A 12644-nucleotide genomic window follows, 5' to 3' on the forward strand; every position below is an offset into this window, starting at 1 on the left:
GATCTAGCTGTTACAGTTTCCCCACTGTCAGCTGTAACTTCATAATCATAGGAAGTGCTCAGGAATAAGGCTGTTGACATCTTCTGGTTACTTCCTGCTGGTGAGGGGTCCCGCAAGGGGGACGAATCTGGAAGCTTAAAACTGACAGTGTGGATCTGAGCAAGCCTTATAAATTGCCTAATTCTTTCTTGGAACTGAGCTTTATTAAGGCTTTATTCTGACCTTTACTAAGGCTATTTGATCTGATTGTTTTGATGGGGACCAACAACATCATTGGAGACACCAGCAACAACACATTCTACATTTCCAACAACAGAAGAAAAGGAAAATGGTGGCACATCCAGGACAATGTTCCAATGGGGGTTGATAGTGAAGTTGAGAGAGCAGAGAAAAAGCAGGTCATGCCACCTATGAATCCTTACATGGACATTTATATTCATTGACCAACTGGACAATTTTCTTTCCCCCATTGTCTACTGTGATCTGTACTTTATGATATACTTGACTAATTTGGTTTAGGGTCTGCATTAATTCATCATTAAGGAAAGGTAATTCCTCTTCTGGCCAAGTGGTGGCTACGACCTGTACTGTAGAGTCAGTCTAAGTTCTAGCTCCCATGTCAAATGGGATTTTATACCAGTGTTGTCCAATTTTAGTTTTCTGGGCTTCAGGAACCTGGGTGGTTTTAGTTTTCAATGATTCCAAATGAAAAGGACAGAAAAAAAAAAAAAGGAAAATGTTAATTTGGAGATCTGTACCAGATATTTGAGGGAATAGAAGAATTCAGGATCAATTCCAGTTTACAGATAGAAAACAAGAACCTCAAGGACAGTTAATAGAGCCAAAACCCAACACCACAAATGTGCATTATAGTTTCTATTGAAACATAATTTTTCTAAGTTCACTCTCATTTTTACCAAAGAGAGCCAACTTAAGATTCATCGGTTTGTAAAATAAGTGTAGTTAAAAGAAAAAACTTGGTCCAATTATTGACATAAGTACAGTAAGAATAGCAAGTGATCATATATGCTCTTTTAAATCTGCTTTGCTGGACATTTTTATAAGGAGCCTCAGATTGAACTTTAGAGGCCTCTCAAGGCCAGGAAAGCAAGATCAAGGACTTGTCATCAGACTCCACCTGCAATACCTATGGGTTTGGGTGAATTCCTCTCTTCTCGAGGTCCCCAAAATATCCTGGGGTTCCCTCACCTGCCAGGGTAGTGACCTTCCTTACTCACCTGGTAAGGTTGCTGGGGCCCCTGTAAGCAAAGTACCAGGCCAGCATTTTCAAGTGGCTTTATTCTTTACAGTCCAATCTTTGTTTCTCAAAGCTGTCTGGTCACATGTGAGTTTATGCATGTTTTTCTCAAATATGACATTCCAGTCAAAGCTTTGGTAATATAACCAATGTTTTCAATTGTCTCCTGCCATATGGAGAACAGATTCTTATTGAATTTATGCAAATAATTATATTGCCATGAATATATGAATACTCACTCATCAAGAGTTTTTAAATTCTGGAGGGATCAGATAGGGAGAAAAATATAAGTGATTAAATTCTGTTTACAAAAATATAATTTACCAAATTATTATAAGTTATAGTTAGCTTAAGAGAAAAGAGAAAAAGTTTTCCTTAAACCTGAAAAAGCAAAACATTAAAAAAAAGCAATATTTCAAATGAAAATTCATAAAAATTACAATCATCCTTATCAGTTCATTTAGTTTCATGTAACCAACTCTTCATCTTCTATTGGTAGTTTCATGAGGCCATCAGTTTTTTAGTTACAGTTCTGTAATTTCTTACGCAGCTCAATTTCATAATCTGAAAGTTTATCAGAAACCTGTATTCTAGAGAAAGAGTCAGAGTCTTTTCCATGAATCTCTAAAGATGAATCATATTTTTAAAAACATCAGAATAAAATAACTGTCTGTAAATAATAAAACATTCAAAAATGACAATTGCCAAAGACACTTGGCTATTTCTGTAACATACAACACTTTGAAATAATAACTAGAATTATGACTGACAACCAGGACAGATCAGAATTTTTGGAATGTTATATAATTTTTTAAAATAACACGTATTAATAACATCCACCCTCACAATATAACCTAAGAGGGTTTATTATCACCTATTTTATAATGTTTCCCATGTAATTTCACATACCAAACAAGTCTAATTAGTTTAATATCTTCCTCTTTATGGGAAGAGAGAACAAATTCTTTGAGAAGTCCTAGTGCTGATCAGAAGTTCTTTTTTTTTTTCTTTTTGTAAAGATTGGCACCTGAGCTAACAACTCTTGCCCATCTTTTTGTTTTGTTTTGTTTTTTCTTCCCAAATCCCCCCAGTACATAGTTGTATATTTTAGTTGTGGGTCCTTCTAGTTGTGGCATGTGGGACGCTGCCTCAACATGGCCTTGTGAGAAGTGCCTTGTCTGTGCCCAGGATCCGAACAGGTGAAACCCTGGGCTGCTGAAGCAGAGCACACAAACTTAACCACTTGACCACAGGGCTGGCCCAGAAGTTCTTAAAGTTTCTTTTTCTTAAGTCAAAAGAAAGACTTTAGTTTTGGCAGAAGTTCATCAAAAATATCAAAAGGTTTTAAAACACTTGGTCAAATAGGAAATGATTCTTAGTTACCCATTCAATCCAGATGACAACAGAAACAGTTAAAGGCAAACAAAGTTAAATCAGTCTAAAAACCCTTAATAGAGAGACCTCAGTCCTTTTGAACATAGGAGGTTATTTTAACAAAACACAGATTTTCTGTCTTTTAGGGAGACTTACTAAAATATAAAGAAAACCTTTCATAACCTCCTTATCAAGAGCAGACAAAAAGTTCAAGAGAATTATCTTTTTATGAGAGAGAAAGCCAAATTCTGACTTTCTACCAGCTTACCTTAGACAACTTGACCATGCACAAAACTCCTCAGGGTTTTACTTCCACAAACCTTCTGTCACTTACTTTTTACTTTCAGAATTTGTCCCATGTCTTCTTTCCTTTTTTTTCCTTTCCTAGTACTTTAGGACAAATTTATCTTTCTTAACAAAACAAAAAATATCTCTATTCTTTGTGCCTTCTTTACTGAAAACATACATTTTACTTTCCTTATGTACAGACTTTATAGAAATATGTGCTTTCTCATAGAAAACTTCTCAGCATATACAAAACGTGTTTATCAATAAACCTAGGCATCTTTAAGTTTCTTTGAGATAAGAAACCAAAAACAGACAAATCTATGTTTAGTAATCAATTTCTAATATTTTATCTTGTTCCCAACAACTATTTAGATTGCTCACAAAAACTTCATGTAACATTAAAGCAGTTAGCTATCCTCTTGAGTTGTTTTAAGTACACATACCATAACATAATTATTGTTAAAAAGTTCCTCCAAAAATCTACCTTTTTCACATTTATTTAGTTTAGTTGTTCCCAATAATTATATTTAGTTTGCCTACAAAAACTTCCTGAGACATGAGACAAAATCAGCTATTCTTCTGTTACTATTTTTGCTGACAAATTTTGTAATAGAGATAATGTCTGCACCGTATCCAATGTTAATAACTCTGAAAACATATTTATTTCAATTAAACCAACCAACAAACATGCTTTCATTTACCAAAGATCATTTTATATCATGTTAACTTGACAGACATTTGGGTTAGTTTCTATTACATTTAGAAATAATTTATACAAGCACTTACTTCAAGCCAATTAAATAGATATCCTTTAGAAATTTTGCCATCTGGACGCAGACAAATATATAGAGAGAGACTCACATACACATAGACACAAAGAGAGATCTTCAAAATTTTAACCAGGTCTCAGATACAAAACAAAAGAACAGTTGGGTCTGAACTGTTTTTCTGGCAGGTAGACCCGCTCAGATGGACAAAAATATTTATTTAAGAGTCTTCTCTTTTTTCTGTAAGGATCCTTTTTACAGCTGTTTTTGAAATAACTTTGTCTTTTAGAAGTTTCTGTATATTAATTAAAGATTGCATACCATCGTAAGAGGTTTGGAATCCTCTCTCTCTTTTTTTTTGTGAAGAAGATTGGCCCTGAGCTAACATCTGTTACCAATCTCCCTCTCTTTGCCTGAGGAAGATGGTACCTGAGATAACAACTGTGCCAGTCTTCCTTTACTTTCTATGTGGGACACTGCCACAGCATGGCCCAATGAGCAGTGCACAGGTCTGCACCAGGGATCCAAACTCTCAAACCCTGGGACGTTGAAGTGGAGCACACAAACCCCACCATTATGCCCCTGGGCTGACCTCTGAATCCTCTCTTTTAAGGATGACCCCTTAAGCTGGCCTCGTCTGAAACAAAGGTTCCCCAGAATGACCATTGTAATTCCAAATTATCTCAAAAGTTTACTTATTTTCACTTGCTTAATTTTAGATCAGGAATTTTGGGGGAGTTGAAGTGGGCAAGCTTAGTGAGAGGAGACTTGGTTTCGTTTTACTAGCGTGTTTAATTGTTTAATTATTTTCTTTTAAAGAGGCAGTAAAGTGTTCCTGATTTCATTTAGATTAAAATAGGCTTCACATTGGTTGTTTAATTTTATAGCCAACACTTTCCAGTTGCATATGCAAATACACCAGTTTAGGTAAACTGAAATTGTCCATTTTGGCCATTTTCTCTCTGGAGTCTAAAGAGTATTGAGGCCATGTGGTGTCACAAAGGAAAACCATCTTCTTCTTAGACATGGGCTCATAGCTGAAGTCAGACCATTTAGCCAAGAGGCAGTCCAGAGGGCTTTTCTTGGGGACAGAGGGAGTTCCCCCATTTCAGAATTACAAACACATAGACACTCAGACACAGACAGGACCCCACACAGAACAGACAGGTGCACACTCAACAGATTCCAGGTAGTCCTACACTATGGCTCTCGTTAGTCAGCACCCAGACTTAGACAGGGCTATCTCTCCAGGATTTCCCCTTCGAGAGACAGGGGTCCCACAGCAGGCCTGGCCAAGGCGACTTACCCTACTCCAGATTGAGCCTGTTGACTCATCAGAAGCAAAAACAAACAAAAAAACAAATCTAGAGCCTGTTTCATTTCTTCAGCCACCGGGAAGCACTGAAGGCAGTCAACAATCGGGAGAACTCAGGGAACAGTCCCAGGGAGAAAGAACATCCCAGCAGCCACTGGGAGAGTCCCGAGATTTCTCTTGGAGTCGACCAGCCACCGGCAGAGGCACGTCTCATCTGGGTCACCAGAAATTTGTAACCAAGCAAAAAGGGGCTCGTTCTGCTCATGGCAATCTGGTACCAATCTATTGTAGACATATGGGTGGTTGAGAAAGGAAGGTTTATACGATTAGCCAGCATAATCAGAAGATGGCAGACTCGTGTCCTGAAGAACCATCTTAAAGTCATACAGAGTCTTGAGGCAGTTACATAGGGGAAAGGGACAGGGAAGGAGCGGGTTAGGGATGTTGACCATTCGGTGTGACAAACTTCAAGGTGCCACATTATCTCTTTCTTCTGCCATTTGTGACAGGTACCAACGCAGGCTTTTTCTTCCTGGAGGTCATCATGTTCCTGGGAACTCAGAGAACAAAGCTGTCTTATCAAAGCTGGGAGACATAGGTAAGCAAGATTCATAGAACTAGCAGACCACATATTTTGTAAAAGCCAGAGGTGCATATTTTGTAAAAGCCAGAGGTGCGTATTTTGTAAAAGCCAGAGGTGCGTATTTTGTAAAAGTGGCAGCTGCTTAATCATCTAGGCTACATGCAGGCTAGAATGTATTTACAGAGACTAGGGAGTCAGGGTCATAGTTACAATGTTGCTTCCTTTCCCTAGGATGGCTTCCCTTATGCTAACTTGAGATCAAGCTGTTACACTCCCACCAGATGGGGCTGTAGAGCTGCAGCCATCCGCTTCTGGCTGAGGCCAGCCTGTTACACAGAACCTTTCTCAGTCAACTGGTCAGACAGAACTCCCCCTGGCGCCATCCAGGACCGTTGAGTGGGTGGAGGCAATGGGGGCAGAGCTGCCTGTGGTGCTGTTCATGACCTCCTCGCATGATTCACTTGGTCAGACACCAACCAGTTCATGATGGCAGCTCAGGCTGTATCATGACGGTGGCCTATGGCCACCTGCTTAGCATCTAGAGCCTGGCAGCAAGCCAGAGGGGTTCTCTTCAAAATATGGCAGAGCCCTGTTAGAGGCCAGGGCTGTGACTCACCACAGGGCCGGCCAAGGGCTCCATACACTCAAGTGCTTGGATCCACTGAGTCATTGACCCAGATGGCAGAGCAGCTTGTGTGGCAGCCTGGACCCAGAACCTCAGGGAAGGGATTGGAAGGACACCCCACACGAGGCAAAGGTCGCTCCCCAATAAGAAGACACACAGGCATTATGCCTCCTTCTTTGTGGAGAAGGGACTGGATGTAGCCACCTGCTTTCCACTTGGGGAGGGATATCTAGACACGCACTGGATCCCAGGAGCCCTAGACACTTCAGGGCCCCAGACTTTCTGGAATTTATTTCCCACTCTCTGGCATATGTGCGTCCTGCTAAGGCATTCGGAATAGTTACTACTTTCTGCTCATCAAGCTTGATCAACACGACAGCGTCCATGTAACGGACCGTGTGATGTCCTGTGGGAGGGAAAGGTGATCCAGGTCCCCGTGGGCTTGCTGTGACGTGGGGCTGGCACACCTCTAAAGGAGGACAGTGCAGGTGTATTGCTGACCTTGCCTGTTGAGCAAACTCTTCCAATGGTCTTTACCAAACTGTGTGGAGGAGAAACACACCTGCTCAACAGCTGCCTGTGTGGCACAGGGGCTGTGCTGACTTGCTCCAGCGATGAAACCATGTCAGGCACAGCAGCTGCAATGGTGGGCACCGCCTGCTTAGGTCTACAGCAATGGATTATCATTCTCCAAGATCCACTTGTCTTCACTGCAGGCCAAGCAGGCGAGGTGGATGGGGATATGGTGGGAGTCATCTCCCTCATCCTTCAAGTCCTTGACAGTGGCAGCAATCTCTAGTCCCTCCTGGGATGCAGTGTCGCTCTGGGTTTGCCATTTCCCAGGGTGGAGGCACTTCTAGTGGCTTCCACTTGGCCTTTCCCACCATAACAGCCCTCACTCACTTGCTGGCACTCTCTCTGTGCGCACACACCAAGGAAAGGCCGCGTGTGCACACTGAGGTGGTGGCTGCCTGCAAGTCTGCCCCAGAACTTGATCACACTGACCTCAGACCTCCAGCCTCCAGAACTCCAAGGAAACAACGTTCTGCTGTGTAGGCCCCAGTCTCGGGTATTCTGTTCTGGCAGCCCAAGCAGACGAGGGCACTTGTAGCCATCATACATAGAGCTTTTCCGCTTTTGCAAAATCAAGTGAGACTCTAGCATGTAGCCCGAGATTTTAGTCCTGGGGAGGCTATGATTTCTGCAGATCAATCCATTCCGGTTATGCTTGGCCCCCAGTAACCACACGCCTGTCTCCGGTGTTCAGGGCCACCCTTGGCCTGGCCGTGTCAGGACCCTCAGAAACCTCATTCAGTGGCAGCACTTCCCACTGTCATTCCTGGTCCTCAGACTCCTCGAGGATGGGCTCCCCTCACCCAGGCATTTCTCAGACCCTTGGTCAAGGGGGAAGTTCCTCAGGACCCCCAAGGGATACAGTTAGGAAGGAGGTGAGTGAGGACCAATCTGGCCTGTCCAGTACTACAGAAATACTGAGCAGACAGCAGAGTTCCCCTTTGCCCTCACACCTCAGTTTCCCCTATTGTTAACACCGTGCATTAGTGTGGCACATTTGTCACAATTAATCAACCAATATCGATCCATCAGCGTTAACTAAAGTTCATACTTTATTCAGATTTCCTCGGTTTTCCCTACTGTCCTTTTCCTATTCCAGGATCCCACACGGCATCTGGTCGTCCTGCCGCCTTGGGCTCCTCAGACAGCTCCACGGAGTCTCCTTGTTTGGGGCAACCTTGACAGTTTTGAAGAGAGCCTTGCAGGCGTGTTGCAGGGTGCCCCTCTGCTGGAACTTATCTGCTCTTTTTCATGATTAGACTGGGGTTATGGGGTCTGGGGAGGATGACCACAGAGGCAAAGGACCATTTTCCTTGCATCATATCAAAGGTGCATACTATGAGCGTAATTTGTGACTGTTGATGCTGACCTTTGTCACCTGGCTGAGGTGCTAGTCAGGTTTCTGCTGTCCATCACTCCCCCCCAACCCCCCATGCTCTTTGGAGGGAGGTCCCTCCACATGGCCTCACTCGAGGGGAGGCGAGTGGAGCTCCCCTCCCTTAGGATGGAATGTCTACACAATACATTTGGAATGCTTCTGCATGGGGGGCATCTCTTCTCCCCCATTTATTAATGTACCCAGTCATTTGTTTATATCAGTATGATCACATGGATATCTATTTTGACTTTGGGTTATAATGCAATACTGCTTTATTTATTTGGTAGCTCAGATTTTCCCAGTTATGGCCACTGGGAGCTCTGCCAGTTGGCTCCTGTGTCCCTTTGACTTGCCCTCTTCTTTGTGGTTTTTGTTTTCTTTGTTTTTTTGAGGACCTCCTTACTTTCTGGCACAAGATGTTCGAGGCTCATTCTGTATATTTCTTGTCCCAATCCTAGAGTCAGTTGTTTCCCCCAAAGACCCCAGTCCTTCCTTTTATTAGGGAATAGTCTTAGAACCAAGATCTGGGCGCAGGTGTGCTCCCTGCCATGGGGTGTCATGGCTTCTGGGCCCTTAGCCGACAGAGCAACAAGACGTATGCCTGTGTACTGTGCACATACGCGTGTACTGTAAATATTTCTGTGTGTAACCATCTGCTTCTACATTAAGCTAAACATGAGTTCTCACTGGTGTCTCCACTACCATCTACTTCCCATGGATCGGCCTCCCCTCACTTACCCGTAACCTCCCACTCCAGCAGGGAGACCCCCGGCCCCTGCATCCGCCCACTCAATTGTCCAGTCCCAGCACTCAGGTATGGCAGTAACACACTCATGAACCTGGAGCCCGACGTCATCGCCCCGAGCACAGCGCTTGTGTTCAGCTCCCTACCTTTAGTCTACACACTCCGCTCACTTCCAAAGTGACCGAGGGCGGCCCCTGCATCAGCCCCCTTGGTGAGGTGGCTGCACACGTCTGTAACACGGTTACATTCTCTTGTCACAGTCTACACTCCTGCTGGGGTCCCCGACCTCCTAAATAACTTTTTAAAACCTGCACATGTTGGGTTTACTCTGTGTTGCCAGGTTCTGTGGATATTGATAAACGCCTGGGGTCGTGCATCTACTGTGACAGCATCACACAGAACATTATCAACCTAAAATACCCCTGTGCTCCACCTGTTCCCCTCCCTCCTCCCTCTGTGCCTCTGGCAAGCACTGGTCTTTTTCTTATCTCCTTAGTTTTCCCTTTTCCACAACATCATATAGTTGGAAGCAGACAGTATGTAGCCTTTTCAATCTGGCTTCTTTCACTTAGAAACAGCCATTTATGGTTTGTCTATGTCTTTTTGTGGATTGATAGCAGTTTTCTTTGTATCACTGAATAATATTCCATTGCCCGATGTATCACACAGTTTATCCATTTACCGACTGAAGGACATCTTGGTTGCTTCCAGTTTTTGCAATTATGAATAAAACTGCTATAAACTTTGTGTGCAGGTTTTTGTGTGGACAGAAGTTTTCAACTCAGTTGGATAAATACCTCACAGCACAATTACTGGATTGTATAGTAAGACAATATTTAGCTTTGTAAAAAACTGCCAAATGTCTTTCAAAGTGACTGTGCCATTTGGCATTCTTTCCAGCAATGAATGAGAATTTTGGTTGCTTCCCATCCTTGCCAGTACTTGGTATTGTCAGATTTTCGGATTTTAACCATTCTATTGGTATCTTACTGTTATTTTAATTTGCAATTCCCTAATGACATACGATGTTGGGCATCTTTTCAAATGCTGTTTACTGTCTGTATATCTTCTTTGGTGAGGTGTCTGTTCAGATCTTTTGCCAGTTTTAAAATTGAGTTGTTTGTTTTTTACTGTTCAATTTTAAGAGTTCCTTGTATATTTTGGATACAATCTTATATGGGATATGTGTTTTGGAAATATTTTCTCCGATTCTGTGGCTTCTCTTTTCATTGTCTTAAAGTTTATTTAGTAGAGCAGAATTTTTAAATTTTAATAAAGTCCAACTTAATTTTTTTCTTTCAGGGATTGTGCTTTTGATGTTGTTTCTAAAAAATTGTCACCAAGTCTAAGCTCATCTAGATTTTCTTCTATGTGATCTTCCAGAAGTTTTCTGGTTTTGCAGTTTACCTTTAGATCTATGAGCAATTTTTATTCAATTTTTGTGAAAGGCATAAAGTCTGTGTCTGGACTGATTTTTTGCTTATGGACATCCTAATGTTCCACCACAATTTGTTGAAAAGACTATCTTTCCCCACTGAATTGCCTTTGCCCCCTTGTCAAAGAGGAGTTGACTGCATTTGTATGGGTCTGTATCTGTGCTCTCTATTCTGTTCCATTGATCTATTTGTCTAGGCTTTTGCCTACACCACACTGTCCCGGTCAGTGTAGCTTCATAGTAAGTCCTATTGTGTCAGCCCTCCAACTTTGTTATTCTTTTCAGTCCGGTGTTGGTCATTCTGGGGTTTTGCCTTTTCATATAAACTTTAGAATCAGCTTGTCAGCAGCATCTACGAAATAACTTGCCGGGATTTAAATTGGAATTGCATTCAATCTATAGGTTAAGTTGGGAAGAACTGACATTGTAACAATATTGAGTTCCTATTAACGAACATAGAATATCTCTCCATTTATTTAGATCTTTGATTTCCTTGAACAAGGTTTAGGAGTTTTCCTCATGTAGATCCTGTACATATTTTGTTAGATTTATACCTAAGTATTTCATTTTTATATGCAAATGTAAATAAATGGTATCACGTTTTAAATGTAAGCGTCAAATATAGGAAAGCAATTCACTTTGTACCCTACAACTTTGTTATAATCGCTTATTAGTTCCAGGAGTTTTTGTTGTTGTTAATTCTTTGGGTTTCCTACTAAACAGTCATGTCATCTGTGAACAAGGATAGTTTCATTTTTTCTTTCCCAATCTGCACATATGTAATTTACTTTTCTTGTCTTAGTTCATTTTCCTGGATTTGCAGTGGATGTTGCAAAGGAGTGGTGAGAGGGGACATCCTTGCCTTTTCCTGATCTCAGAGGGAAAGCATCTGGTTCCTCACCATTAAGCATGATGAGGATCTGAGTCAGGATCCTGGGAGGATGGCAGAAGTCAGTACTGTGGGTCACCCCACCTTGCAAGTGGACTCAGCATGTGCGGAACAAAGTGAGTGATGTGGTCCCAGCCCTTGTCAGGGAGTCTGACCTGTTACAGGGTGGCTCAATCTGTGACAATTTGAGTTCAGCTGAGGGTGAAGTTGTTGAGAGAGGCTGCAAGCTGTGGGACCTGTGCATCCTGCGTGTCCTTGCTGAATGGCCAGACTGCAGGGCCAGCTGTCTGACACTGAGTGCTGTCTGTTGCCAACATGAACTTGCTGAGCCCGTGGGCGAGTCAAGGGGACCAGAGGTGACCACCACTGACTGACTACTCCTGGGGAGGGACTGGCAGCTATGCTTCTTGTCCCAGGGCCCCAGGTCCTGCAGCTGTGATATGAGCCACTGTGCATTGCCCTGGGACCTGGGGGCAGGGACCTGCTGCTGCTGTGTGGGTCTCGTGTGCTGTGACCCTGCGTTGTGCTGGCTCTTACAGCCTTCGGAGTGGCATGCAGTTTACACCCAGCATCCCCTATGAGGCTGCAGTTCTGCTCGGACTATGAGCAGCTCAGCTCCCGCGTGGGAGGTCAGACATTCACCCAGCACCAGACCAGCATAATGCAGGCCATGTCACTGTTCTGTGGTGGTCCTCCCGAGCTGCTGCCCCCCTGCATCCAGACCTGGCCTCTGACCACTTCCCCTCTGGGTTCCCTCCACTTGAGGAAGGCACAAGCCCCATCTTGCCCCAGGGCCTTTGCATGGTTGTCTCCTAGGCTCTTCCCTAGAGGCCTTTCATCCTTGGCTTTCACTGACCTCTCTTCCTGGGAGATTCCTTGGCACTCCCTCCCGTTATCACATTTTATACACCACACTGCTTCATCTGCTTCCCAGCCCTTCCCAAACTCTGAAGTGACCCTGCTTACTTCTTTGTTTACATGTGTGCCACATCTCTGCTGAACTTTAAGCTCTATGAGGGAAGGGGCCCGTCTTCCCTCCAGGTGTGTCCCCATCTCTTGGGAGGGATTTACCCAACCTCCTCCTCCTGGGGGTAGTGGGCTTTAGCCAGGGCTGCCCAAACCAGAGCCCAAACCGCCTAGGTGCCCCCCAGTGCCCTCTGCACCCGGCTCTGCTCTCTGCTGGCTGTCAGAGAATGGGGGCGACAGCTCCCTGGGGAAACTGAGGTCCCTTCCTACAGACACTGGTCCTGACACCGCTCCTCCCGCCATCTCTGCTGTCCCTCTCCATCTGTTCTGGGCCAACAAGGACCGCTCGAGTTACAACAGGAACCCTTACATTTGGGTCCAGACACTCCCCTCCCGGCCGGCCCCTAGCTTAGGCTTCAGTCTGATCAGAAGTGCGGTGGGGACCCAT

This window comes from Equus asinus, chromosome 17, assembly GCF_041296235.1.
Source record: "Equus asinus isolate D_3611 breed Donkey chromosome 17, EquAss-T2T_v2, whole genome shotgun sequence".
NCBI lineage: Eukaryota > Metazoa > Chordata > Mammalia > Perissodactyla > Equidae > Equus > Equus asinus.